The 24,949-nt window shown below is 43.7% G+C and overlaps 1 protein-coding gene and 2 long non-coding RNA genes across 5 annotated transcripts in view; 2 read left to right on the top strand and 1 right to left on the bottom strand.

The window, feature by feature from the left end:
• Positions 1-24,949, bottom strand: part of Tara (SERTA domain-containing protein 2 taranis) — a 90,341-nt gene that overhangs the window by 14,501 nt on the left and 50,891 nt on the right. The gene's annotated exons all lie outside the window — the stretch shown is intronic.
• On the top strand, positions 759-6,262 carry LOC143908071 (uncharacterized). The gene is made up of 3 exons (XR_013260029.1): positions 759-1,430; positions 1,997-2,172; positions 2,255-6,262. It is a non-coding gene; the product is annotated as an uncharacterized LOC143908071 (long non-coding RNA).
• LOC143908027 (uncharacterized) lies at positions 8,861-23,282 on the top strand. The gene is made up of 3 exons (XR_013260024.1): positions 8,861-10,537; positions 10,616-10,654; positions 22,690-23,282. It is a non-coding gene; the product is annotated as an uncharacterized LOC143908027 (long non-coding RNA).

Below are 24,949 nucleotides of genomic sequence, written 5' to 3'. Positions count from 1 at the left end.
GTCCAAGAGAGAGAAACGTCGCTTGAGTAAAAGTCTGACTTGTGAGCGAACCACTTTTAAGAGCATCGAGTAGAATTATGCATGTAATTTATCCATGTACATATTACTGTACGTAATAAAAGTTCTAATCGATTTTTTATTAGTAGTTACGTACTCTCTAAACTGATTCCAATTAAATAGCGTCATTTTTCGACATGTATTCGATATCACTTTATCCACCGCTTAATCCATCAGTAAGTAATATGTATATCAGAACACATTTCAGGCTTATTTAATTTATTAATCTTAGATTTCATAATCAAATAAATGTATAAACAATATTAAAATATCGATACTTTGAAAGTATCAGAACCAAAGATCCGATCTAATCTTCCTCTATTTTTCTTCATTTTTCTAGTGTGCGTGTGTGTGTGAGAGGGAAGGGAAGGGGGTATACGTTATATTATGTTATCCAATCATTTCAAGAGCGTGATGCTTAAAAAAGTTGGGTCTATATTGGCTTCATATTTACACTTTTAAATTCATTAACGCCAGTCTTTTGCCGGCTTTGCTAGCAAACGCGCTTCGAAGGCTGAGTCGGCCGAGAGACCAGTCGTCGGTAGATAAAAGTGGTCGTTGTATATGGGATGCCTCTGTGTGTGTCTGTGTGTGTGTGTGTGTGTGTGTGTGTGTGTGTGTGTGTGTGTGTATGTGTGTGTGTGTGTGTCTGAGTGCGTGAGAGTGCGTGTGTGTGCGTGAGTGAGTGGGTGAGAGCTTGTGTGAGTGCGTGTGTGTGTGTGTGTGTGTGTGTGTGTGTGTGTGTGTGTGTGTGTGTATGTGTGTGTGTGTCACATGATTCGCCGTTGATATCGGCGCGGTGATGCGCGCACTCGCGATGAAACGAGCATGAGTACGTCGATAGCATGTACCTCCATAAGTGTATGTATATATACACACATACACACATTCTCTTATATACGATTATATACATACATACATGTATAGGTACATGCATACATACATGCATACACGCACGCGCGCGCGCGCGCGCGCGCAAATGTGTGTACGCGATTAATGCTGCGCACATGTGTGCGTGTATGTGCGCGCGCGAGTTGAATTTTCTGCGCCGCGCAACACACGACGTCGACGTCGGAGCAACGTTGCATTGGCGCGCCACGGTGGTCATGACAGCATGACGTCAACCGGCCGTGTGTTATTTTCGAAAGGGGACTCGACGGCGGCGACGCTGCACGGAGAAATTGCGAGGCGGCGCAAACAGCCAGAGCACGTTGCTGTCGGGCGGAGGAACAACAAAGCAAACTTCGGGCGATGTGAGCGAGTGAGCGAGTGAGCGAGCGAGAATGCGGGATATGTCGAAAGGACTCACTCGGTTGCGTCTTGCGTGGATGGAAAGTATTTCTTTTTAAAACACGCAAATTGCCACGACGAGAGTGAGTTATGAGAATATCACTTTACGTAAAATAGTAACGAGCTTTTTATTTTTTTCAAGTAGGTTTTTTAATACTTCCTCATTTGCCGAAGATTATGATCGTGTGATAAGGCGTTTCTTTTCGGGATATATCGCCTCACTGTCTTCACTCTTTCTTATCTCTTATCTTTTTGTTTCTGACGATCACATCTCGAATTATCATTATTATCTCTGTGACTTTATTACTTTTATACTTTACGATTATAGTTTTTAAGATATATTAATTATACAAATTTAGTTTCTTTATTGTGAAAAGTTGAAAAATTATACCGTAAAATGTAATAACTTAGAAATGTGAATTAAGTAAGTACTAGTTGACAAATATAAAATATATTTTCCATGTTGCTGTCTGATTTAGATTGACAATGAATGATACTGATTAATATTATTTTGATAAAATATTTCGCAATCGTCTAGAAAGAGTGTTACGTGTAATCTCCTACGTATCTATTTTCTCTCTTTCTCTCCAATTTTTTTCGTCCTGATACAGAAACCTATTCGTATCCTGACATTTCCCTTTCGTCACAGCACGTGTGCGCGCGCGACTGGATCGAACGGCTCGATCTGACAAATGTCCTCGGGGACACGACCGGCGGTTCTCGAGTTTTACGTGAACCGGGGCCAAGGTCGAAACACTATCGTTCTACCAGATCGTCACGTTAGCGGCGCAAAATTTAACCCGCGACATATATCTAAATCTCTATGTATGTATGTACGATGAAATCATTTATCGTATGAAACAGTCGGGGATAAAAAATAAAAATCTTTTTGCGTATGTGTCGCAAGATAGGTGACGTCGAAAAGGTGGAGTTCTTGGCGCACGAAGGCACCCGAGTCGTTGAAATTCGTCGCTATTCTGGAGGCTGATCCAAACGACGACAAGTTTAGCGGAGTAAAGTCCGCGGCAGATTAGCCACGCGCTATCGCAACGAGCGCGCGTGGATAAGATTGTGCCACGCCGCGCCGCGCCGCGGTCGACTGGCTTCAGACTTCAAGGACTCCGCTTGTTCAAGGCAGTTAAGACGTCAAGACGAAATTTCTCGACGAGACTCCCGTTGCTGAACACGCGACCTGTTTCGCACAGCAGCGGTCATTGGGGGCCGCGATATAATAAGTATTTAATAATAAACAATAATTTAATTACCATAAAATATTTTGTATAAGAAAAGCAGTCTATATGTATATACATAAATCGTCCCGTTATGTTTCGTTTAGAAATGCACACTTGATTTGTATTAGGAAATATTATTTATCACATGATGGTTCTATCGGATCATCGTAGATTGCTTTTTCAAAAACTACTTTTTCATTAAGCATCTACACATTAATATTTGACAAGACATCTAATATGAGTTTATTTCGCAAGTTAATTTTACGTTACATTTATTGCTTAACGTAAATAATACGATTCGGTTCTATATTTACACATTCGATCGAAAATTGACGATTATTTCGCACGAGGGAATTATTTTTCTCGTCAAATAAGTTTTTCAGAAATGCCCACGGAAAGTTGGCCGGTATTACAGATACCGTTCTTAGCCTTTTTCGGCGACATGCGACTCCCAGTCGAAAACAGCGCGGAGCTACGTCATCGGGCGCGAAACGCGCGCGAGAGTCCGCGATGTTTCACTCCCCCGAGGGACGACGGGCACGTGAACCGAATCGGTGGTCGCAGAAGGCCAGAAGGGACGCCAAACGGGGCGAGGTATACGGGGGTTGTTCCGATGCGTCTCGACGGTAACTATCCAATACGTGACGTCGACCCACTCATTCACTCCTCCATCAACCCCCGAGGCACCCCGTGCGATACCTACGAATGCGCGTAGGCGATCTCTCCCGCACGTAGGACGTAGGTACGCGCGCACTATGTAACGTATATAACGTGCGTATATATGCCTTCCGACTGGTAAATACTCTACCCTATATACGAGGCGGCGAGGAGGGAGGGAGGGAGGGAGGGAGGGAGGGAGGGAGAGAGAGAGAGAGAGCGCCTACGCGCCAGTCGCGCCTACATTAGGGGATGAATAAAGGAAGGTCGCCGAAAACGGAGGGTCGGCACCCCTGGTCCCCAGTGCCTCTCATTCGTACGCCTATCTGTACGATTGTCCGCGCTTATCCTATAGAGAGGGACGCGCGCATTACTTCTCACGCAATGTTATTAAAATTGCATACGTTGTTGACATCGAAAACTCAAGTTTCTCTACGTGTTCAAAGATAATAGATATTAATTATATTTATTTATTTACGGATTCCTTATTATTGTTAATGTCTGTATTGAATTTAATTATGCGTACGCGCGTGTATTCAGTTCAGAGTTGATTAACAAATAAAATAAAACTGATAAGATCGCGTCTAGGATTAGCCAAGACCATGTGGCTCCTTGCGTAAATCGGACTGAGCGCCGCTAATACTATCTATAGGTTATATAGGGGCGCGCGACATCTGCGGTGTCCTGAACGAAGGGTTCTACCCCGAAAACCGGGGAATTGAGTGGGGATCAAAAGCAGGAGGAAGGCCGCGAAAAAGAAAAAAGTGGACGAGAGAGAGTGAAAAACTCGAGGACGGAAAATTGAGAGACGAGGCATGCCGAGAGGACGAGCGGAGACGAGGAGTAGAAAGGAAGGCGACAGAAGGAAAGAGACGAAAATAGAGAGGAAAAGGACGTCAGGTTCCTCTCGAAATAAAGCGATGGAAAACGTTATCCAGTCGTTAATTGGTCCGTGCCAATTCTAGGAGTCAAAGGTTTCCGTGCATTTCCTGTATTTCGCGATGTCTCAATTTGTTTCGACAACGATAAGGATATTTCGAGCGTAGATCTCATACGACGAACAAATTTAAATTGCAAAATAAGTAAAATGACATAGAAAACATTCGGTTCGTGAACAATAATACCACTAAAGATTTAGCGTTGCGTATTAATAGCAATTATTTTTATAAAAATATAGTACTTTTTTTTTTTTTTTGAGATACCAGATATATGTATAAAATATATCATACAATGGCATTGTAACTATATATTTTATTTTTTCGCGAACACGAGTTCATCACGAAAGATAGAAATTCAGAGAGTGTACAGTGTAATATGAATTTATATTCAAGATTATATTCGAAAGTAGCATATATTCCGACATAATCAAAATTCCTGACATTTTTGGCGAATAAAAAAATTAACTCAGCTCATCGAGAGCAATTCGTGTTAGGGTAAACTTCCCTTTATTCTATACAGAATTCAAACAGTTTGATGGATGCATCCGTGCGGGCATCACAGTGCACGCTCATGCACACGTGTGTACGCACGCACGCACGCACACGGGTGGCTGTATTTTCGTCGTGTGGGAAAGCGGAGACGCACGCGTCGGCTGAAAAAGGGGGCCATATGTCGGGCAATGGCGGGCACCCCTTGTGCGTGGGAGTGTCAGTGGGGATACATATATACACGCCACTCTCCCTTTCCGATACATTTTTTGCCTCGCGCCGGATTTTTTTAGTGTGGCGTCTTCCTGCTTACGCGCGTATGACGCGGCGTCCTCCCCCCAACCCCCCTTCTCTCGCTGGTTTGCCTCGTTCGCCCTTCGGCGTCCGTCACCCGGGGTCATGTGGAGCGCGAAGGTTTTTATTTCAAATATTTTCGGTTTCGATGAAGAGACTCGTCGATGGATCCATCTATGAATGAAACGGCGTGATCGGTCACGCTGAAGCTGTGAAGTAATGTACCTCGCGAGGTATCATATTTATTATTTAACATATGTTTATGTCGAATAATATGCCAAGTATTTTGTAGATATAGGGTGCTCTTTCAGTTACAGATTCTTGAATAAATTTTAATAAATTTCAAATTATTCTTTCTTTAAGAATTAACACGTTATAGCATAGATAGAAGCTGTTTAACTCTTAAACGCTGTACCGCACTCATCTAAAAAGAAATTTCATATGTAAATAAAGTATCAAATATTATCAAATATTGTAATGATAAATGTTGAATAACTAATAATAACTGAATAATAACTAACCTGAGAAAGTTACGCCTGTTTTGGTCAAGGATAGATGAATAACAAATAAAATCGAGGAATCCCCCGAGTCTCATTTTGTACACGACGGGGTTAAAATAGTACACCTAAAGACTAAGCTTAAGATAAAGCAAAACAAACAAGGGAGAAAAGAGAAAGGAAGGGAATGAAGCAAGAAAGGTAGCGTGTGCGTGTGTGTGTGCGCGCGCGCGTCGAACCTGTTCGTGTCTGACGAGTGGGTGCGCGGGATGAAGTTTACGATGTTCGTAAGACGAGAGAGAGAGAGAGAGAGAGAGAGAGAAGGAAAACGACAAGTGGACAGTTCGGACATAGCAGGTGCTGGCTGGTCAACAATGAACATGCGTCTGGTTTGCGCATACGCGAACACTTTCTACTTACAAGAATAATAAATCAACGATGTGACAAAGAAAGTATCGAATTACGGAGAGTTTGCAATTAGGAAACGAAGCCGAGTACTTAGTATCGTTATAGTATCGTTAGTATCGTCTCAGTATTGATAATCTCGTAATATCAATATTTAATTTTGAATCAAGTATTGAAGGAGAGTGCAAGTAGTGCACTTGTGGAAAAAGTTCTGTTGTGGAAATATTTCGCTATAAAATTACAATATTGCGAATACATGAACTCAGCTTTGGAAAATTAAACTTAGTAACAATTACACGATCATTCTCAAAGGTTAAATCGGTTCTAGTTCTAGTTTTCTTTAGCTATTTCTTGAGCCTTTTATTTTTAAAACGCGTAAAATGTATTCAATCCACAAAGATTATCATTTCTCTCTCTCTCTCTCTCTCTCTCTCTCTCTCTCTCTCTCTCTCTCCCCCTCCCTCTCTCCCTCCCTCCTGTTATGTAGCAATACATTTTAATTCATCAGTACCGTGCCAAGCTATGCGTCTTGTCGTACAAGTTTGTCGGATCCTTCTTTTGCGTACTAGTCACGTATACGAAGGCAAAGATTCCAAGAATTTTGAGAAAGATGCGTGCCGGAAAAAATTTGTCTTGGCGTCTTTTACCTACTTATGGGTCATGGACATGGTCGAAGATACCTGGGCCCAGGTAGGAAATACGGATGATCGTCATGCTTGGGTCACGATGCTGTGCTGCCTTGACGAGGGTCGGACGTAAGGGTGCATCGTGTGGAACGTCCGAAGAGCCAACAATAAAATCCAGGGATTCTCATTTAAGCTTCCGTTTGTGAAAATGCAATACAAAAGTAATATTTCAACGGCAAGGTCATTTTAACGTAAAAAAGTGAGTTATTTTAGAAAGAGTAGCGTTTCAAATTCTGAACAAAATGGATACCAGATAATTATACAAATATGTTTAATATAACACAGTAATCACGCAAAAAATTTGCAATTAATGGACTTATGCTTTGTTGGTATCTGTATTTCGGACAATACATGTACCGTATGAACAACACGTGGGTGGGTTAATGGAAATGATCACCGTGCAATAGTGTATGAACAATGGTACACGAGGCCCTAAGGTTGAGATATGCTATATTGGAAGCTGCGGGACCAGGTCGGATTTGGGTTCAGGATAGTAGATCCTATACACGCTATCCGAAGGGAGAGAGAACGAGGGTTGGAGCCTTTTATGCGGAGGGGTCCCCGGGTAGACTATGGCCTCGGCCCTTTTTGTTCGGACCATCGAAGCGGCAGCGGAAAAAGTTCTTTCAGTGTCGAGTAGGCCTGCCGCTCCTGCGAATTGCGCAGAACGACTAGCTGATTGATTGTTTTGCCGTCGACATTTCGCGTGTAGCACATAAACTATACTAATTAGTTAATTAGATTCCAAGATATTCCGAGTGGTTATACATATAATGTTCTTATATCGCAGAAATATAAAATTATTAAGATAATAAAGTTTTGTTATAAACAAATTCATACATATTAAAAAGATAATTTTGGAAAAGTTCAGAGTTTTATATAAAATTGTAAATTTTATTTATTATCGATATGTATTTTCTTATTTCACCTACGTAGTAGAAAAAAGAACACTAAAATCAAAAGTGGAAGCAAAACGAATTTGGGGAAAAAAGGAAACGAATACAGGTAGACAGAGAAGACTTGGGACGACGATCCTTTAGAAACTTTAGAAAACTGCACAAGAAATCTCTTGAGATTTTCGAAACCTTTAAGAGACAGAAGAAAATAAATTCTCAGAAGGATCCAAAATTTGAAGATTTTCACTAAGTTTTCTGTGCGTGGAATCTCTTGTAACATTTGAATAATTGTAATACTGAAAGATCGTTTTCAGAGCCCAGTTGTATAACTTGGATCTCAAAAAATTATATTCGAATATAATACGAACTTATTTCAGGTAAAACAATAGAGTTTACAAATAGATACATAAAATTAAAATAATAAATATTTATTTTACTTTCCAAATTTCAAAAATCAAACAATTTGATCTTAAATTCAGGCAAAAATGTTAAGTTGAGTAATATATTGTAAAAAAGGAAGAAATTAAAACTATTCACATCTGCAATTAATACTATTCTCACACGAGTTTTCCTCAACTAAACTTTCCAAACTGTCAGATTTTCGAACATCGCAAATCCATTAAACAGTTCGATGCATCATTGACTTCCTTTCAAATTGTAAGAATTATTTGGATTTGAATCTTGGACATTTCAACTTGAAACAGTTCGAATGCTCGACCATGCAATTCGTTCGAATCTGTCCGAGCCTTACTCTCAATTCCCAAGTCTACATAATAGCACGTACATGAAGAGATAGACGTGTTGTATTTTAAGTTACTGCATGCATTGGCATACCGAAAACTCCTCGAGATAGAGGAGGGACAGTCGCGAGTGTATCCCGTAAGTCGTAAATGATGAGAGGAACGTAATGAAAATCGTAGGAAGTCCTCTCCGAGAATTGTTGGAGCCGTTCGACAACGGAATAAAACGAGAGAGACTTTACTGTTAGGTGGCTCTTGAAATGCGCGCGAATAGATGCGTCGTACAGCTGGTCGCAGCGAGTGAGCGAACGAGCGAGTGCGCCTAGCTATTCCTTCGATCGGCAAGTCAAGTCATCCAGCTAGCCTAGCTAACTCAGTATACGCTAGTTGGATCGGAGCCTGCAGGGTTGGGTGTTGGTGAAAGGTGTGGCCGCAATAGCCATACGAGAAAAGGAGAATACAATATTCTAACCGCGGCGCGCGATATTCACCGACAATGAGCGCGTTGGGATGACTAGGACGACGACGAGAAGGGTAATCACTCTCGTTTTGGCGTTTCCTTCTCTTCGCCGTCGTCATCCGACGCAATAATCGCGGTAGGCACGCTGTAGCGAGGTGGAAAGAAGAGGAGGAGGGAGGGAGGGAGGAAGAGAGAGAGAGAGAGAGAGAAAGAGAGAGAGAGAGACCGCGGATGCGGAGACATCACCTAAAAAAAAACCATGGGCGTACAGGTGGTCGGCAGCGAAACGGTCGAAGAGTACCGCTTAATGGGATTCAACGACCTCCGTACGAGGACGGTTGGGTCAGATCTAAGTACATCGGCTTGTATCGGCCTATTACGCCCGCTTGCCGATTCCGGCGACATGGCACATCAGAGCACCTCTTGCAAGTTTACCCCCCGAGCGGGATCAATCGCGCTCGCGTCACCAATATTCGAAATGGACGAATATTAACCGTGAAAATAAAATTTTCCGTTTGTTGTCGCGAGAGACAAATCGTCACGTAGCCGTCAAGGCTTGGATCATGGCTAATCGCGCTGTATTACAAACAACTAATTAACACACGCGAGTAAGCAAACTGCTTAGTCTTCACTTAACTTTAAGTGGCCTTTACTTGAAGTTTTCATTCAGAGATTACATGGGGATACTTGTAGGAATGTCGAACTGCAAAAGAAAGGCGTATAATATATCCCGTCGAATATTTGTTAAGCCGAGGTCAATTCCGATGTCAGAGAGAAAAGAAATTGTGCACGAGTGTGCAACATCTTTCTCTGTAAATCCTATGTCGATAGATATCGCATTCGTTCCGAGCGAACGATTCGCCGCTCAGCTTATTTTCTTGCTTTCTTTGCTAAGGACGATCCGCAAGCTCGCTCGCTAGGTTAGTCGCGTGCCAAATCGGCGATCGGAGGAAATTTCCGCGGAAAGAACAAGATTTTTCGCGTCATAAATTCTTGCGGGAGGAGAGCGATCCAAGATCTTTGCCCGTAGCGGTACCGTCCTTGCCCGATCGCCTCGAGCAACGCTGGCCCTGACGTGACGCGTTGTGGTAACTGTTCCTGTATCCCGGCCCGACTATTCCTAGCCGAGAGAATCCGGTATGCCGTATCCCGCGCAAGCGAGCGCGCGATGCTCGAAATGGCGCGCGCCTCAGCAATTATCAAAGCGCCACTCGTGCTCGGATTGAACTCCATTTCATATCTATCTATTCAATTATATTTCCCTAAGAACGACGAGAGGAAATGCATATCACACAACTGCTTATGCTACAAGCTACATGATGCGGTCGCGAAATATCAAAAATGTTTATCGCGCGATAAATTCCAAAAGATCGGAAATCGGAAATGAAGGTACGCGGCGTGTAGTACGGAACCGAGTCTACAACGCATTAGCGCGGCGTTGTCACGTTTCGAGGCTCTCTCTCTCTCTCTCTCTCTCTCTCTCTCTCTCTCTCTCTCTCTCTCTCTCTCTCTCTCTCCCCTTCTCTCTCGCTCCTTCGTCACCTCTCTCCGTTTCTCCTTAGCCATTCGTTTCTTTCTCTCCCTTGCCGTCGTCCTCCCTGACGCCTTGCGCCTAGCAGATAGACTTCTTTCTCTCGACGCCTCTCACCGTCATGCCGCGCCGCGCTGCGCGACGTTGCTGACTCGACTGGCGGGAAAACTAGCTCTTCAAACAGATTTTCCCGCGACGGGCACACGGTTCGAGCGTTTCTCGGTTAACTCTATACTGTTACCTGCTACTATTGTGTGCCGCTCGTGGCCTGACTATCGGTATTACAGACATTTGACGAAAATTATCGACCGTTATTAACTTTGCGCCAAGTGTGCCGCATCGAGTCGCTTCGATTTTTTTCGAAGGTGATTTACTCTGATTTTGAAGAATTTCTGGAAAAACGTTTTATGCACCGGCAAACAATATTTTCTTTTTGTTTTCAGCATAAAACTAATGAAAGGGAAGATGTATTGGGCTTAAAGGTAAGCGAATTTTATAACGTAATACGTAAATTTTCTTATTATTTAAGTTTCTTTCTATGTATTAAACTTATAAGTTTTGCTCTAAAGCTCATATTAGTAAACGCTTGCGCGAATAAAATAATAAAAGTGTGCAATAATAGGAGATGTAGTGGATTTGGGGCATTCCAATAAAAGACCATAGGTATCTATTGTATTGTCTTTTGTGTCACGCGTGACGCCGGTAGCCCTGAATGTGCGCGGCAAATGGAAAGCTAATGACCGGAAACAAGAGTACATCAGGCAGGTCAAATCGTAGTAAATTTTCCAAATATACCGCGAGATATTTCCACTTCCCCTTGTAATATAAATTGCAATTTGGAAGGACTTGTTCTTTGCAATTTTCATATATCGCGCAATCATTTTCGTTTCGCTCCATATTGCGATAATCCTGACCATACGCACCATTATTCATTGAGCATAGAAATTAATTGATCGCAGCGATTGTTCGATAGATTAATTAAAATAATAATAACGAAAAATAATCAATATGCCACAACACATTTTATGTACTGCATCTGTTCCAAAACTATAAAATCTTTATTGATATCACTCAACCGATAACGTCTAAAATTATATCATCTATTTCTATAAAATACACGCGAATTTGTAATCTAAAATCACTTCTAAATCACGACATTAAATTGCGAATATTATAGCGAAATACAAAATATTTTCTTTCCGAGAGAAAAATTCCTTCTTGAAAACCAATACGCGAAGCGTAATCTTGAGGAAAGCGAATTTTATCGTGTCTGTTGCGTTTTCTAAGCTTGATTCTCGTCTTCGAAAAGCCTCGAACGTCCGACTGGGGTCCTGTGACTTTGGAAATAGAAAGTCACTTTGAAAATAGGCTCCGAAATATGCGCGCCTGGCGAACCCTCCTATCGTCTCGGCTAAGAAGAAGAAGAAGAAGCCGAAGAGAAAGAGAAGCAGAATCGCGATGAGGTAGAACGACGAGGAGACGAGAGAGGCGCGGGAGGGTAGACGCGATTTTAGACTACGGACTCGGCGCGTCGGCGTCGGGTTAAAAATAACAGTAACAGCGGCGGAGCCGGTTCTCGTCGTCGTCGCCGTCGTCGTCGCCGTCGTCGTCGTCATCGTCGCCGTCGTCGTTGCCCACATCGTCCACGTCGCGTACATTGCCGCTGTTGCTGCTAATGCTGATTCTGGCCTATATCTTTCTCCACTGAATTGGATGGTGATATCGCTATTATGTCGTTGCGACATAACCTTGAGCATCGCGCTGAAGAAGTCTAGAAAAGCGAAGCCACACTATTTCGACTTTTTTTTCACACATGAATATTAATATCTTATATACCGAGAAGCAAGATTTTTATCCACTTCCACGTGTTGCGGGAGAACTTTTATCTGTACGCTTAGCAAACACGCATTATAATCATTTCGTGCGGAGTTTACTGGTCGCTGGCTACACAACAGCATGTTTGTCAGGACAGAATTTATAAATCTCGTTGACGAATTGTCACGTTCCCGTTTCACGAAACTTTTGCGCTGGTAAAACACAAGACAAATTTATATCTGGTCATGTCCATGCTTTTTTTAAAATAAAAATTATTTAGCTCGCACTTCTCTCCGAGAGTTGATGTATTTTTAGGCTTTCAAGCGTAAACTTGACGTAAACGGACGAGGACTCTATCGTAAGCTCTATTTTTCATATATTATAGTATATCGTATTTGAGATATATATATATATATATATATATATATATATATATATATTGGAAATTATTGTGAGTTTCACTCGTAAACTTTACGATGTATACAGAATGACATTTAGTCCTCAGAGAGGTCCATGATTACCAGAGAAAGTAAAATAAAAGTGTTGATATTATATCTACGAAAGTCGCGTATATCTGTACCGGAGCATCACGGGTCGGGACTCAAAATGTTGGCTGTGCCCGCGATCAACGTATTCTCTCTCCGCGCAACGCAACGGCGAGACAAATTTTATTTTCGAACCGCGGTGGCGTCCCGCGATTCCAATGCTACCGGCCCTATCAGCAGCTATCCCCCTCCAATATCTTGCTATCCTGGCACACCACGACTGACACTCGTAAGTCCAAAGCCGGGTCGTGCGATTGCCGATTGCCGATTAACTTCGCGGATACTTTGGATATAATGTTTCGATGGTGTTAAACGCGATTTGATATAGCCACGGACGCGCGAGGGCGGTCCGCGAGTATTCGTTCGTTGTCAAAGCCAGATTTGAATCCAGCATCATCCTCTTTTTTTTCTATATAGCTACGATCGCACGACTACACGCTCCGAAGCCTCGCCTTGCCTTGCCTCGCCTCGCCTCGCCTCGCCTCGCCTCGCCTCACCTCACCTCGCTTCGTCTCGTCTCGTCTCGCCTCACCTCGGCTCGCTTCAGTTCGTCTTGCCTCGCCTCGTCTCTCCTCGTCTCTCCTCGTCTCTCCTCTCCTCTCCTCACCTCTCCTCTCCTCTCCTCACCACTCCTCTTCACGGCTCGACTCGGCTCGGCTCGGCTCGGCGGGAAGCCGCCGTTACCTCGGCATAGGACGAAATATTTCTACCGAGGCAGACTTTCTACTCGGCAAGAATCGAGGGTTGCCGTGCGACCAACCAGGTTTCAACGATGCAACCAGGGTGGTGGATTCGCACTTCCTCTTAATCCGCCAGGAATGAATCGCGAGCGCGACGCGTACCCCTATGGAGTAATCGTCATAAGATTCTAGTTCAAGGAAATGGCACGAAAAAGAAAAACGGAAATACCGTTAATACTGACGATTCGCCGATGCTTTCGCAAGTCATGGCGTTCGTTTGTACGAAAGAAAGATTTTAAATTAAAGGCAGAGCCATTTAATGCTATTCTTCTCTAGAAACAATTTTACAATTTCACTACGCGTAAAAGTCAAGTTCCGATTCCAATTACAATCGTAACGCTTTTAGACGAGGCAGCGCGGTATAAAATATTAAAGCGTAACTGAACCCTTCGTACATTATATACGGCGTGTAACGTGCAGCAATGGTATATTATGTATACGCGATGTGTATATGTGTGGCGGCGCATCGTTTGGCTTCCGACCAAATATACGCTCGATCGATCGCACCTACCGATCCGTGGCGAGCTCTCGCTGCCGCGCTCGCGAGAGCTAAACGCGGACGGAACGGATAACACGGGGGCTTTCGAAAACGCTACGTTCGATCGCCCGCGCGTTGTTTTATATGTCGGCTAGTGCCGCACAGCCGCGGCCGGCAAGAGAGAGAATCGAGTGCGGCGCGCGCGCCGATCGAATTTTGCAGTTCGTCGGGACGCGCATGTCCATCGCGGCGCAACGCGGCGAGCGGCGTTTATATGTAGAAAATATTCGCGGTTGAAATTCGAAAGGTAGCTCTAGCTCGAGCAGCGTTTCTTCGACCGACGAGTCGTCGGTCGGAGCAACTTTCTAGTTTAGCTGACGTGCATGTAGCGAGAAGCGTACTGTATGCGTGCGTGTGTGTATGTGTGCGCCTGTGTGTGTGTGTGTGTGTGTGTGTGTGTGTGTGTGTGTGTGTGTGTGTGTGTGTGTGTGTGTGTGTGCGCGTGTGTGCACGCGCGCACTTACGGTTGCGCAGAAATGTATGCGTGCATGCGGGTATACACACACGTAAGCATGTAATCTTTATTTTTTTCTCTTCTTCTTCTTCGCTCGTGCGCTTACTTCTCCTATCTCTTTCTCGTGCTCTCTTAGCTTCTCTTTTTTCTCCCTCTTTCCTTCTTGCTCTCTCTGTCTGCCCTTCTCCGATGGTCATGTGGAGGAAAACTGGTTTCAAGAGAATAGAGCAACTGCGCCTTACCAGCAACAGCCACGAAGAACGAAAGCTCCGACACCCTCGCGTATGAGTTTAACATCGTATCCTTATATGTTACATACGAGCCGCGTTTGACAGGATAGGGGCATAAATTGGTAAAAACTTTAACGAGTATCAATTCTTATGCATAATTGTTGAGATAAGATAAAATTGTTAAGAGAGAGTATGCGAAAGTACGACCATCGATCATCCCAGAATTATCATAATTTCTTCATTTATGGATTTCTCGATCAATTCGAAATTTATCTATCTTCAACAAAGGATTTTTGTAATTTCACTACTCACTGGCGAAGTAAAAGTATTTGATATTTTATCTATCTTCAATAAAATTCTCACAGAATCAACATTAATCTCACAAAAGGGACTTAATGGAAGTAACATTAATATCAAAATCAAATTCAAAAAATAAAGATTCCTCGAAATGTTATTGATTAAAAAAGTTATTCGATGTGTACAGACGGCGTCATTAATGCTTTCCTAGTTGTGTTCTGGGAATTTTTATAGAGCACGTTACATGTACTATGTCTTTAGGTGGAAGGCATTAATGACGCCGTCTGGTACATTGAACATCGCAATAACAATGACAGTTTTAATTCAGATTTTTGTCCCAATCGTAGAGTAACTATGCCTGTCGATTATTCCTGGAAGGAAAATTTTGCCGAATCTGTAAAGATCTGTCGAAAGGCGATTTTCTCATGACGCTGTCTCCCTCTTCCATCCCTCTACCGTTTTTTACTATTACAAGGTGAATAATTCGTGGGATTTATCGTTTAGAAAAGAATCTTCATATCTATATTTTGAAATCACCCGCGTCTCACGAGCTGACAGCCTTCGTTAAGGATCGTTGTCGCGGTTGGGAGCGCGGATCGAATTAAAAAAGCACGCACAAATAATGGCCTCGAGATCTTTAACGCAGGGTGCTACTTTATCGGCGAAGTCTTGTTACAAGTAGCAGGCATCTAATCTTGTAATTTCGCCTGGTCTTTTTTCCACTCTCATTGGTTTCTCTTTACCCTCTGTCTCTATCTCGTTCTTTCCGCGCTCATTCCCTTCCTCCATATCTATTTACTCGACGTTTCACATATTTATATGCATATATATGTATAATATGTGAAATATGTAACAACAAATACACACACCCACACACCCACACCCACACCCACACACACACCCCATATATATATATATATGGTGTGTGTGTGTGTGTGTGTGTGTGTGTGTGTGTGTGTGTGTGTGTGTGTGTGTATTTTATATAGTGACGAGAGAACGAGACTCCCTTCGTAATATACGTATCCTCGTCTGACTTCGGGATAGTTTTACCCTCGCGAGTGGGCAACGGGTTGATTGCACTGGCAGCTCCGCATTTGCCGGCTATCTTCCTCTAGCACGCGTTCTCTCGCTCTGCACTCTGTTCTCGCTCGCTCCGTTCATCACCCATTCCTTTCTCGATATCACGTTGCCGTCTCTCTCTCTCTCTCTCTCTCTCTCTCTCTCTCTCTCTCTCCCTCTCTCTCTCAACCCTCTCTCTCTCCCCCTCTGCTTCTCCCTCTTTCTTTCTCGTTCGCTCTTCCTCCCACCAATTTGTGCGACCAACTCGCTTCCCTCTCTTTCGCGCGCGCTTCGTCCTTTTTCTCTGTCGGTCGTCCTTTCGGTCTCTCTATTTCTGTCACCGTCTCCCTCTCTACCTCCCCCTTTTCTCGTTCCCTCGTTCTCTCGCGTTGCCTGACAAGCGCGAGCGAAGGGATGGAGAACGAATAGGGGTTTCCGTGGTAACGCCCCATGCACGAGTAATGCCTTCTCTCCTTGTTCGACTACGCGCTTGACGTCCTTCTCCCGCTTATCGCGCGCTCCCTCCCGTTCGTCGCTCCGCGGCCGTCGCTCGCTTGCCAGCAGCGAACACAGTGCGCGCACCACGTTGTTTCTCCCCTTGCCGCGCGACCTCCCGCCACCCACTCGCCCACGCTCCCCACTGTACACGCTTCTGCGTACAGGCTGCTCCATACACTATCGTCGAAAGCTTTTGCCGAGTCGGATGAGCGGGCGAACGAACGGAATTCTCTTCTGCGAACCGAAATTACGCGATCACGGCGAAAAGCGCCCGAAAACACTTGCGGTTCATCCGAGATCCGAGTCGAAAAAAATGTAAATCATCTATCCTCGTGAAAATAGAATAAAAGGCTCTATCGTTTCGTCCTGGTCACCATCATACGCTTGCAACTTAGAATAATAGAAAATTAGGAGATTGCGCTGGAAACTCGAAACCGCTTAAAAAATTTCTATGTTACCAGCGAGCAGACTTGGTGATTTGTAAGGAAAACGAGAACGTTTCTTGAATCGGACCGTAGAATGCTCCGCGCCCAGTTTCCATCTAGCGTATAGATTTTCTCCATCTCGTCCGAGGAGGAGTACAGTTAGGAGAAGTTTAGTCTTATGGTTTTTTGAAAAATGCACTTTTTTGAAATTGCCATAGCGGGGAGATAGGTCGGCGAGAGACTGTACGGAGGCGTGGAGAAGTAAGGGGAGGGGATAGAGAGTTGGAGGCAGAGGTGGGACGGGAGGAAGGGGAAGTGCGCGGTGGTAAATGCGCAGGTGTATGGGAAAAGTCGCTTACGCCCGTAGTAGAACCGGGGCAAAACGAATCCCGTTGAAGAGCAGCTATGGAAAATTTGCAAATTCGTGCCGGCGCGATGATGAACGTCTACCTAGCGAAAATAATTTCACGCGGCACAAAAACATGGAAAATAAACAAAAAATAAAGAAAGACGTACTTATCACGTGAAAAGTAAGCTGCAGTGAAAACTGCAGGTTTCGAAACACCGTGCCTCAGATACGGCCTTAGGTTTAGGGGTACATTAAACCTGACCTTTTATATCAGTGTTATATCAGCACACTGCGCGTAATATTTTCTTGAAATTCTAATGAACGCGTTATTACTGAAACGTTATTTTCCTCGGACGTACACGCGTGGAAGTGGACTGTGTTCCATTTCGTGTTGGCGGTTATTTTAAGGGAACGTTAGAAATAATTCTGTACCACCGCTAGTAATATTACGTTAAAAGTTTTCATATATGATTCCACCATGATATAGTATCCGAAATTTAATCAACGTTATTGAACGTTCATTTCACTTAATATATAAGCATAAAAATGAACTATGACTCATTGTATAACGTCTAAATTTCTGTTACGTAACAATGTCGACGCAACAAAGTAAAGATAGAACATTCTATTCTTTCATTCCCAATATTACGTCAAAAAGACAGTAAGACATATTTTCCCTGACTCCAGGAGCATTACTGAATATCGTTCACTAAAACTTGACGCAAACATGAAAGTGAACCCTGTATCAGTCTACCGGTGCCTGCATGACGATAGTGCCTCGTATACCTGTTACGTTAAAGTTAGACACAATTATTAGATGAAGAAATTTAGAAATCTCCGTGAGTATCACTATCGGCACAATTGTTCTTGGGGGAGGGGGGGACTGTCAGATGGACATCTCGATTATCAATACATTTCTCTCCCTCGCGGAAATATTTAGACGGGAAAGATCGGTGATTCTCATCTGGAGGACCCGGCATAACGTAACGTGACTATCCAACGAGTAATTATTATTACCGGTTCGAGGTTCATGTCGGCAATTAGAGACGGCCACTTCTAGCCACCGCGGAGACCAACAACAGTAAGCGCCATTAAGCAAATAACCGCGGGATTGTTACTCGTTAGTTGGCAGTTTCAGCCGACGTTACTCTCTCGCGTAACCCCTTCGTCACTCTCCCGTTGAGTTCTCGCATCCTCCTCCTGACACTCACCCCTTACCACCTACCGCCCCCCGCAATCACGCTTCTTCATTTCTTTCACTCACGTACATGCATCCTTATTCATCTTCTCCTTGCTTTTGTCTCTTTCCACCTCATCCCGGCGCGCAAATGAGAGAGTTGACGATATGTTCACCGTTGACGCGCGGGGGGGGGGAGAAAAAAATAAAGCAAGCTTTTCGAATAACGAGTTACATGACGCGCTCGCGAATGCAGAGATCGGGAGCTTATTCTCGCGATTACGCTTACATGTTGTTCTTCGTCTCGGCACACACTCGAAAGTTTTGTCCCCTGAGAGAGCGACAGTTACGAGTTAGCGGACACATGAATGCGAGTAATTATTGATAGGTATTCGGGCGAGAGAGAACTTTATTTTGCGGGAACAACTTTTAATAATGGATGTTGTCAGTGGACACATATTCGGTAAAGACCGAGGTCAGTAGATGTTTAAACGTACGTCAGATCTTCCGAGATCTTACTCGATAGTAAGAAACAGATTTGAAGATAATTATCGGTAGCTATAAATAAATGTTGGATTTTATTTCTCGAGAATTGCGCTCTCAAAACAAAAAATTATTGATATATTAATATTGAGATAGAAATTTAATAAGATCCAAATATAATTAAATACGGAATAAACAGTTTTACTATTCGAGAGGTTTGACTGCTCAGAGCAAAATTTTCATATAGGTTTTCATATTCTTTAATTAAGGAAACCCCAATTTCGAAGAATTATTTCCTTTTCGCTAGTTCTCTCGAACTAGCTCGGCATACAGTATTTACGCTAAGGGAACATTGTCGAGTCGAACTACGTGAATTGTATTAAGCCATGGGCCAAGTCGGAATCAATGAACGGGCGAAAGTTTTATCAGACGTACGACAGCGTGCACTTGCTTAAATATCTGAAACGACTATCTCTCTCCCTTGATAAAGAAGACACTGGCGCCGTGTCTTCCATTTCGTGAAGAACTGGAAACGTCGAATGCTTTCGGCGCACCTCTCTCGGGACTAACACTTGAATATTTCGCATTAGTCTGCTCTTACGTTTCCAAGATCGCAGTTAATGCAATCGCGTTTGGATAAAGATGCGCGGACTTTACGCGCGAGCATCGCAACCATATTATGCCGATTACGATCATGAACGATCTATGAACAAAACAATTGTACATACGTACAACGTATCGTGAAATCTTTGAACGCAACTCGAAGATAATTACATGACAATGAGACAGCTACTCTGCGATGAATTCCTATCCATTTAGATATTTTGTAGAATAAGAATATCGGAAAAAGATTTGTAACCCTATTTCTTTTATTATATAGTTTTAATAACAATATATAATTAACGGAACTGTGTGCGATGCGTACTGTCGAAAGTTCAGAATGGAAATTATTGTCGGGGAGAATTTACATTCATTCAGTGAGTGATTGTTTAAACTGAAATTTAATTCGAGCAAAAGATACTAGAAATAATCTAAAACATGACAGTGTTATTAGAAGCTGTTCATCCGTAATTACATTATCTTATGTTATAACCAAGTTACAATAGTCATCATGTTATAATAGTTGAGGGTAAACTAAAATGTTGGTATATTCTTCATTAATACTTTACGCAAAGTTCGTACATTGACTGCTAACAATCTCTTTTACACGTAATTTAATTGTTTCTACATTGTCTGTCTCTTGCGCAACATTCGTTGTTGAAAATCTAAGAATGGAAAAAATCGCTGAATAATTATGTTCGCGAGTAAACGGATTGCCATTCGAGTTTACGCGCGTTTGATGACCGAACGAAAATGTCGCTAAATAAAAATTGATGTAACTCGCGCGCGAGGTGAAACCATCGTCGTCGTTGTCGAAACGAAGCGGACGATCGTCTCTCCGAGAGGCTGCGCGCGTTATACGTGTGTCGCCGCTTCGAAAGAGCCCCAAAATTCGGCGGGGCGTCGGTAATGGTATAAACTGTATACCTCGTGTTCAGCGACTTCTCTCGCGCGCGCGATATATCCAGCTCATTCTGAGATACAGCTGTGTACGAGAGAGCCGCGGGTATACGAGCACCGCGCGTATATACGCGCTACGTCCATGTACGTAAATGTATATAACGATACGTACTTATATACACGCCATAGTTTAGCACGGCGTGTATAAGGGTTAGGGGCGTAGTAGTAGTGGTAGTGATAGTGCCGATGGTGGTGGTAGCGCCGGCGTGGCGGAGGTGTGTGCGCTCGATGTTGGATGCGGGGATAAACGGGGGAAGGAGAATGAGATGAAGCGAGGCGGTCGGGGATGAGGGTGGGAAGAAGGCCGAGGGGGTTGCGGCGGTAGGGCGGTAGGTGACACGGGGGAATGACGGGGCTGAGGGTGGATAGGGTGGATCGGAGGACGGCTGCCGTTCGATAGCGAGCGCACGTGGCCGCGCTTCCCGGAGCCGCCGTCGTGGCGCCAACGTCCTATTAACCCTCTACCCGGCCGATCCGCGCTTGTGAGTGCGCACCTACGCGGGCATGCATACAGATACGTTCTCCACCCTCGCACCCGCGATACGGCGGCCGCCGATACGCCCCACCACCGACACCACATGGCCGCAGGACCACCACCGGTCGAGAATTTCCAGCGTCGATTCGCGCAGGCGCCTAACTTACTTAAAGGACACTGACTCCTCCGCGCCGTAGCGCCCTGATGGGATCTCTCCCCCCCCTTCTCTCTCTCTCTCTCTCTCTCTCTCTCGCTTGCCCGCCCTCGCTCCACCTCGATACTTTTCGGAGGAGGTCGTTGAAAATAACGGCTGGCACTCGCGCGCGCGAGAGAGAGGCGATATATTAAAACTTCGCTGGTCCGCGCGCAATCAATTTTCGTTAGCGCGAATATCTAAAATCCATGGATACTCGCGTACTCGGACGATAGACAAGGGTGATCGAGATCTCCTATTATGAAATACTTTCGTGATTCAAGAGGACCTTATTACGCCCAAATAATAACGTAACGCGAAATTAATATAGCCGCGGATAGAAATAATCACCTTCAAGCAGGCAGTACTATTTTCATAATTTTTATGATAAATGTTGAGCATATACGACGTATATTCTTTTCCATCCTCAAAATTCTTCAAGGTACTTACAATTAGTGCTAGTCGGTGCTTTTTTGTGAACTGATACACTTTCTGTAACGGTCCCAATGATAGAGCTCTATCTTTTGCCGCACCAAGTTCGGCGATACGATCTTCTTAAGCACAACAGACAGAGTTAGATTAGATAAATGACCGCGATCGGATTATTCGCGATCGCGAAGTAGCGCTCAGGCGATTGAATCGTCATCGCTACCATAGAATAAAAAAAAGAGAATAAGGCGACACACACACACACCCGATTCGACGAGCGTCGACGCTAAACTAGAGCTTATCGTATATACTCCGATTCTATCAACTAATAGCTTCAGATTTTTTCCACAGGAGAATCTATCCACAGAATATCCGCAAGGCGAATATTATTTATATATTTTTAGAATAATTTTACATTTGTGACGTATTCACCAATTATTTGCCTTGCTGCTTGTTAATTCATCATTGCGGTACCTCGTATCGTCAGTCTGCTGTCAATATAAGCTTTTCGAGGGAATACGTATTAATATTGGCTGTTTCCGGTATCCAATGCCGTCGATCGTTGAAATTTAAATACCCCAAATATACGCTTGAGGCATACGCTCTAATCCGCCAAAACATATCTTTCACATTCGTGGTAGGCGACGTTACATTGAACATCGTAGTTGAATTGTACTTACTGGATGACGCATCTCTAAAATAAGCTGGAACTACGCAATAGAAAAAAAGAAGCGCGATCTATACGAGCCTCGCGACTCTATGGCTCTTATAACCTGCTTAATGTAACTTATCCTGTTAACAAACGTATAATCTGTAATGCAAATCGAAATTCGAGTGTTAGAAGTTGTGACACTCGTTGCACCATATTTGCGAGATCGATGTATTTCCACGGGAGAAGAAAGAATTAGGTGAAACGTAGCTCCAAGAGCTTGATGAGAAGTAAAGAGCGAAAGATATGGGTTTGCATTCTTCTCAAGAACATTTCTAAATAAAAATTTGTTTCTATCATTTTACTTATCTTGAACAGTTTCTGAGTTTCCTGAACATTAGAAAATGCTTAATAATAACAATAAGACGTATAATAATAATAATATATATTAATAATAATAATTTAAATAACATAATGTAATACTCGTTTGAACTTTTTTCCTTAGAAAAATAGAATTAGGTTCTTGGAAGAGTTCGGTTTAAACATTAGTTTGTACGGTACAACTACGCTTAGCTCGCTTACTTTTTTCTTTTTTATGTAGAATCTGCTAAACAAATGAAATTGTATATTATCAATCGCAAGGGAGAATCAGCAACAGTTCAAGGACGTGACTGTCATTTCAATGATCGAACTTTCGTCGAGATAAAAGAATCGTTCTATTCTAATTCGAAGCGGGATTCTTCGTGACCGAGTATAAAATTATACTCGAGAAATGGCGATCTCGGTTGCGATCGACGAACGGCGATGGCGACGGCGACGGCGACGGCGACGGCGACAACGGCGACGACCTAGCTTCGCGATACCCAAGCTCTCCGGCAGGATCAATGCGGACTATCAACCCTCGGCGCTATCGAGCGGGCAAGCAGAGCTGCGACGTTGACGGCGTAGCGCGTCGATCGCCGCTACACCGAAGTACATACCCTGTTCACGAGGATCGTGTTCGTGAGTGCGTCACCGCATTGAGAAATCGCGCGATCGTTGACGAGTATCGCGCCGAGATGTTAGACACAATGTTGCCAAACGTTAACGTCGACTGCAGTCGGTCGATAAAACGTGAAATGTAGAGAAAACTGTCGATGTTAAAGAAAAAGAAAAATGTGCTAGTCGCTTTAGAATAAAACAGAATTCGTAATATATTTGCATTTTCTCTTCGTCTTTTGTTTCCTCTGTAACAACAAAAATTATCTTTCATCTGAACGTAGTGTTTTATATCATAAATATTTACTGACCGAAGACAAGTTTGATTGCATAATTGCCTTTTACTTGACTGAAAACTCTTATGCCAAGATATTACTTTTGGTACCGTCACCTTCCCAAGCGTTACATCGGCTTAAAATAATTCAATATTATCCAAGTTTTGGTATACTATTTTCGATATATGTATATCTTTCGCGCCGATATCTTACTTCCTTTAATCTGTCTAGCCAATATTAAAGACCTTTGATATCGCACCTGTGCGGTATCGATGCCAAAACGTACTTGGCACTAAAGCAAATATATTAAAATGAGCAAAAATACCCTGAATAATATCGATCCCGGCATTCCCGACGAGTATCCGGCAGCGAGATACGCGCGCATACGGTATACGGTCGTGCAAAAAAATGTGGTAGAAGGAAGCCACGAGTCGGCACGATTAAGTTGACGAAGAAATATGTACACGCGTGTGCGCGAAAAGGGGGGAAGGAAGGCCGCCGCGAAGAAGCGTGCACCCCGCAAAAACACGGTGCTTGCGTGCGCGACGCGGCACGGCCGCGAGCCAAGGCGAGGTGAGGTGAAGCGAGACAAGGAAAGGTAAGGTAAGGTAAGGTAAAGTAAGAGTAGAGTAGGGTAAGGTAAGGTAAGGTAAGGTAAGGTAAGGTAAGCAAGGCAAGGCATGGCAAAGCAAGACGAAGCGAAGCAAAGCGCTTTTGCGCGAGCGAGAATATAGCCGTGCGTGGCACACAGTGTGTGTGTGTGTGTGTGTGTGTGTGTGTGTGTGTGTGTGTGTGTGTGTGTGTGTGTGTGTGTGTGCGTGTGTGCGTGCGTGCGTGCGTGCGTGCGTGCGTGCGTGCGTGCGTGCGTGCGTGCGTGCGTGCGTGCGTGCGTGCGTGCGTGCGTGCGTGCGTGCGGTAAAGGTGTATCGCAGTGTGCTGCCACCTGCACGAGAGCGCACGACTCATCCCACGTGGTTGGTCTTTCGCACGCAATAAAGCGCAAGTCGCGTGCATTGTGCATTGCGAAGGGTCCCGATAACTTAGTCCCTGACGGATCGCTATCGTTGTAGAATGAAATAGAATGTAAAAGAAGAAAAAGAAAAGGATGATAGACACATTGAGATATAAGTATGGAATATTCCGCGTAAAACGAGCCTGAGACAGATAGATATTGTGAGATCCCTATCTTTCTCTGTTGTACAAAGACGCATGCGCATATTACTGAGAGAAAGATGTTTTTGTCATACAAACTGTACGACAAGGACAGCGATCCCACAAATTTATCTCTCTCTCGGCACGCGCCAGCCGAGCCAGTGCCCTCTCCATACTTATATCTCAATGGATAGACAAAACTCTGCATATACACTTCCTTGCGATACAAAATTTGAATGGTAATTATCGATATCCGGAGGATGGAGGGAGGGAGGAAGGAGAGGGCGGTATCGGACAAAAGGTACTAAAAGCGTGTCGGAAACATAAAATAAATAGCTATAGTAATATTTTGAGGGAATTTTACAGATATGTACGGTATCCAATAGGTTAAGTTTAACATTCTCTGGTATATAGAAATCTGTCGACTTCTCAAGATAAGAGACCAATACTTAGATG

The sequence above is a fragment of the Temnothorax americanus genome, unplaced genomic scaffold (genome assembly GCF_048541705.1).
Source record: "Temnothorax americanus isolate GAGA-0224 unplaced genomic scaffold, ASM4854170v1 Scaffold9, whole genome shotgun sequence".
Taxonomy (NCBI): Eukaryota; Metazoa; Arthropoda; class Insecta; order Hymenoptera; family Formicidae; genus Temnothorax; species Temnothorax americanus.
This window is presented reverse-complemented; position numbering and strand designations above follow the sequence as displayed.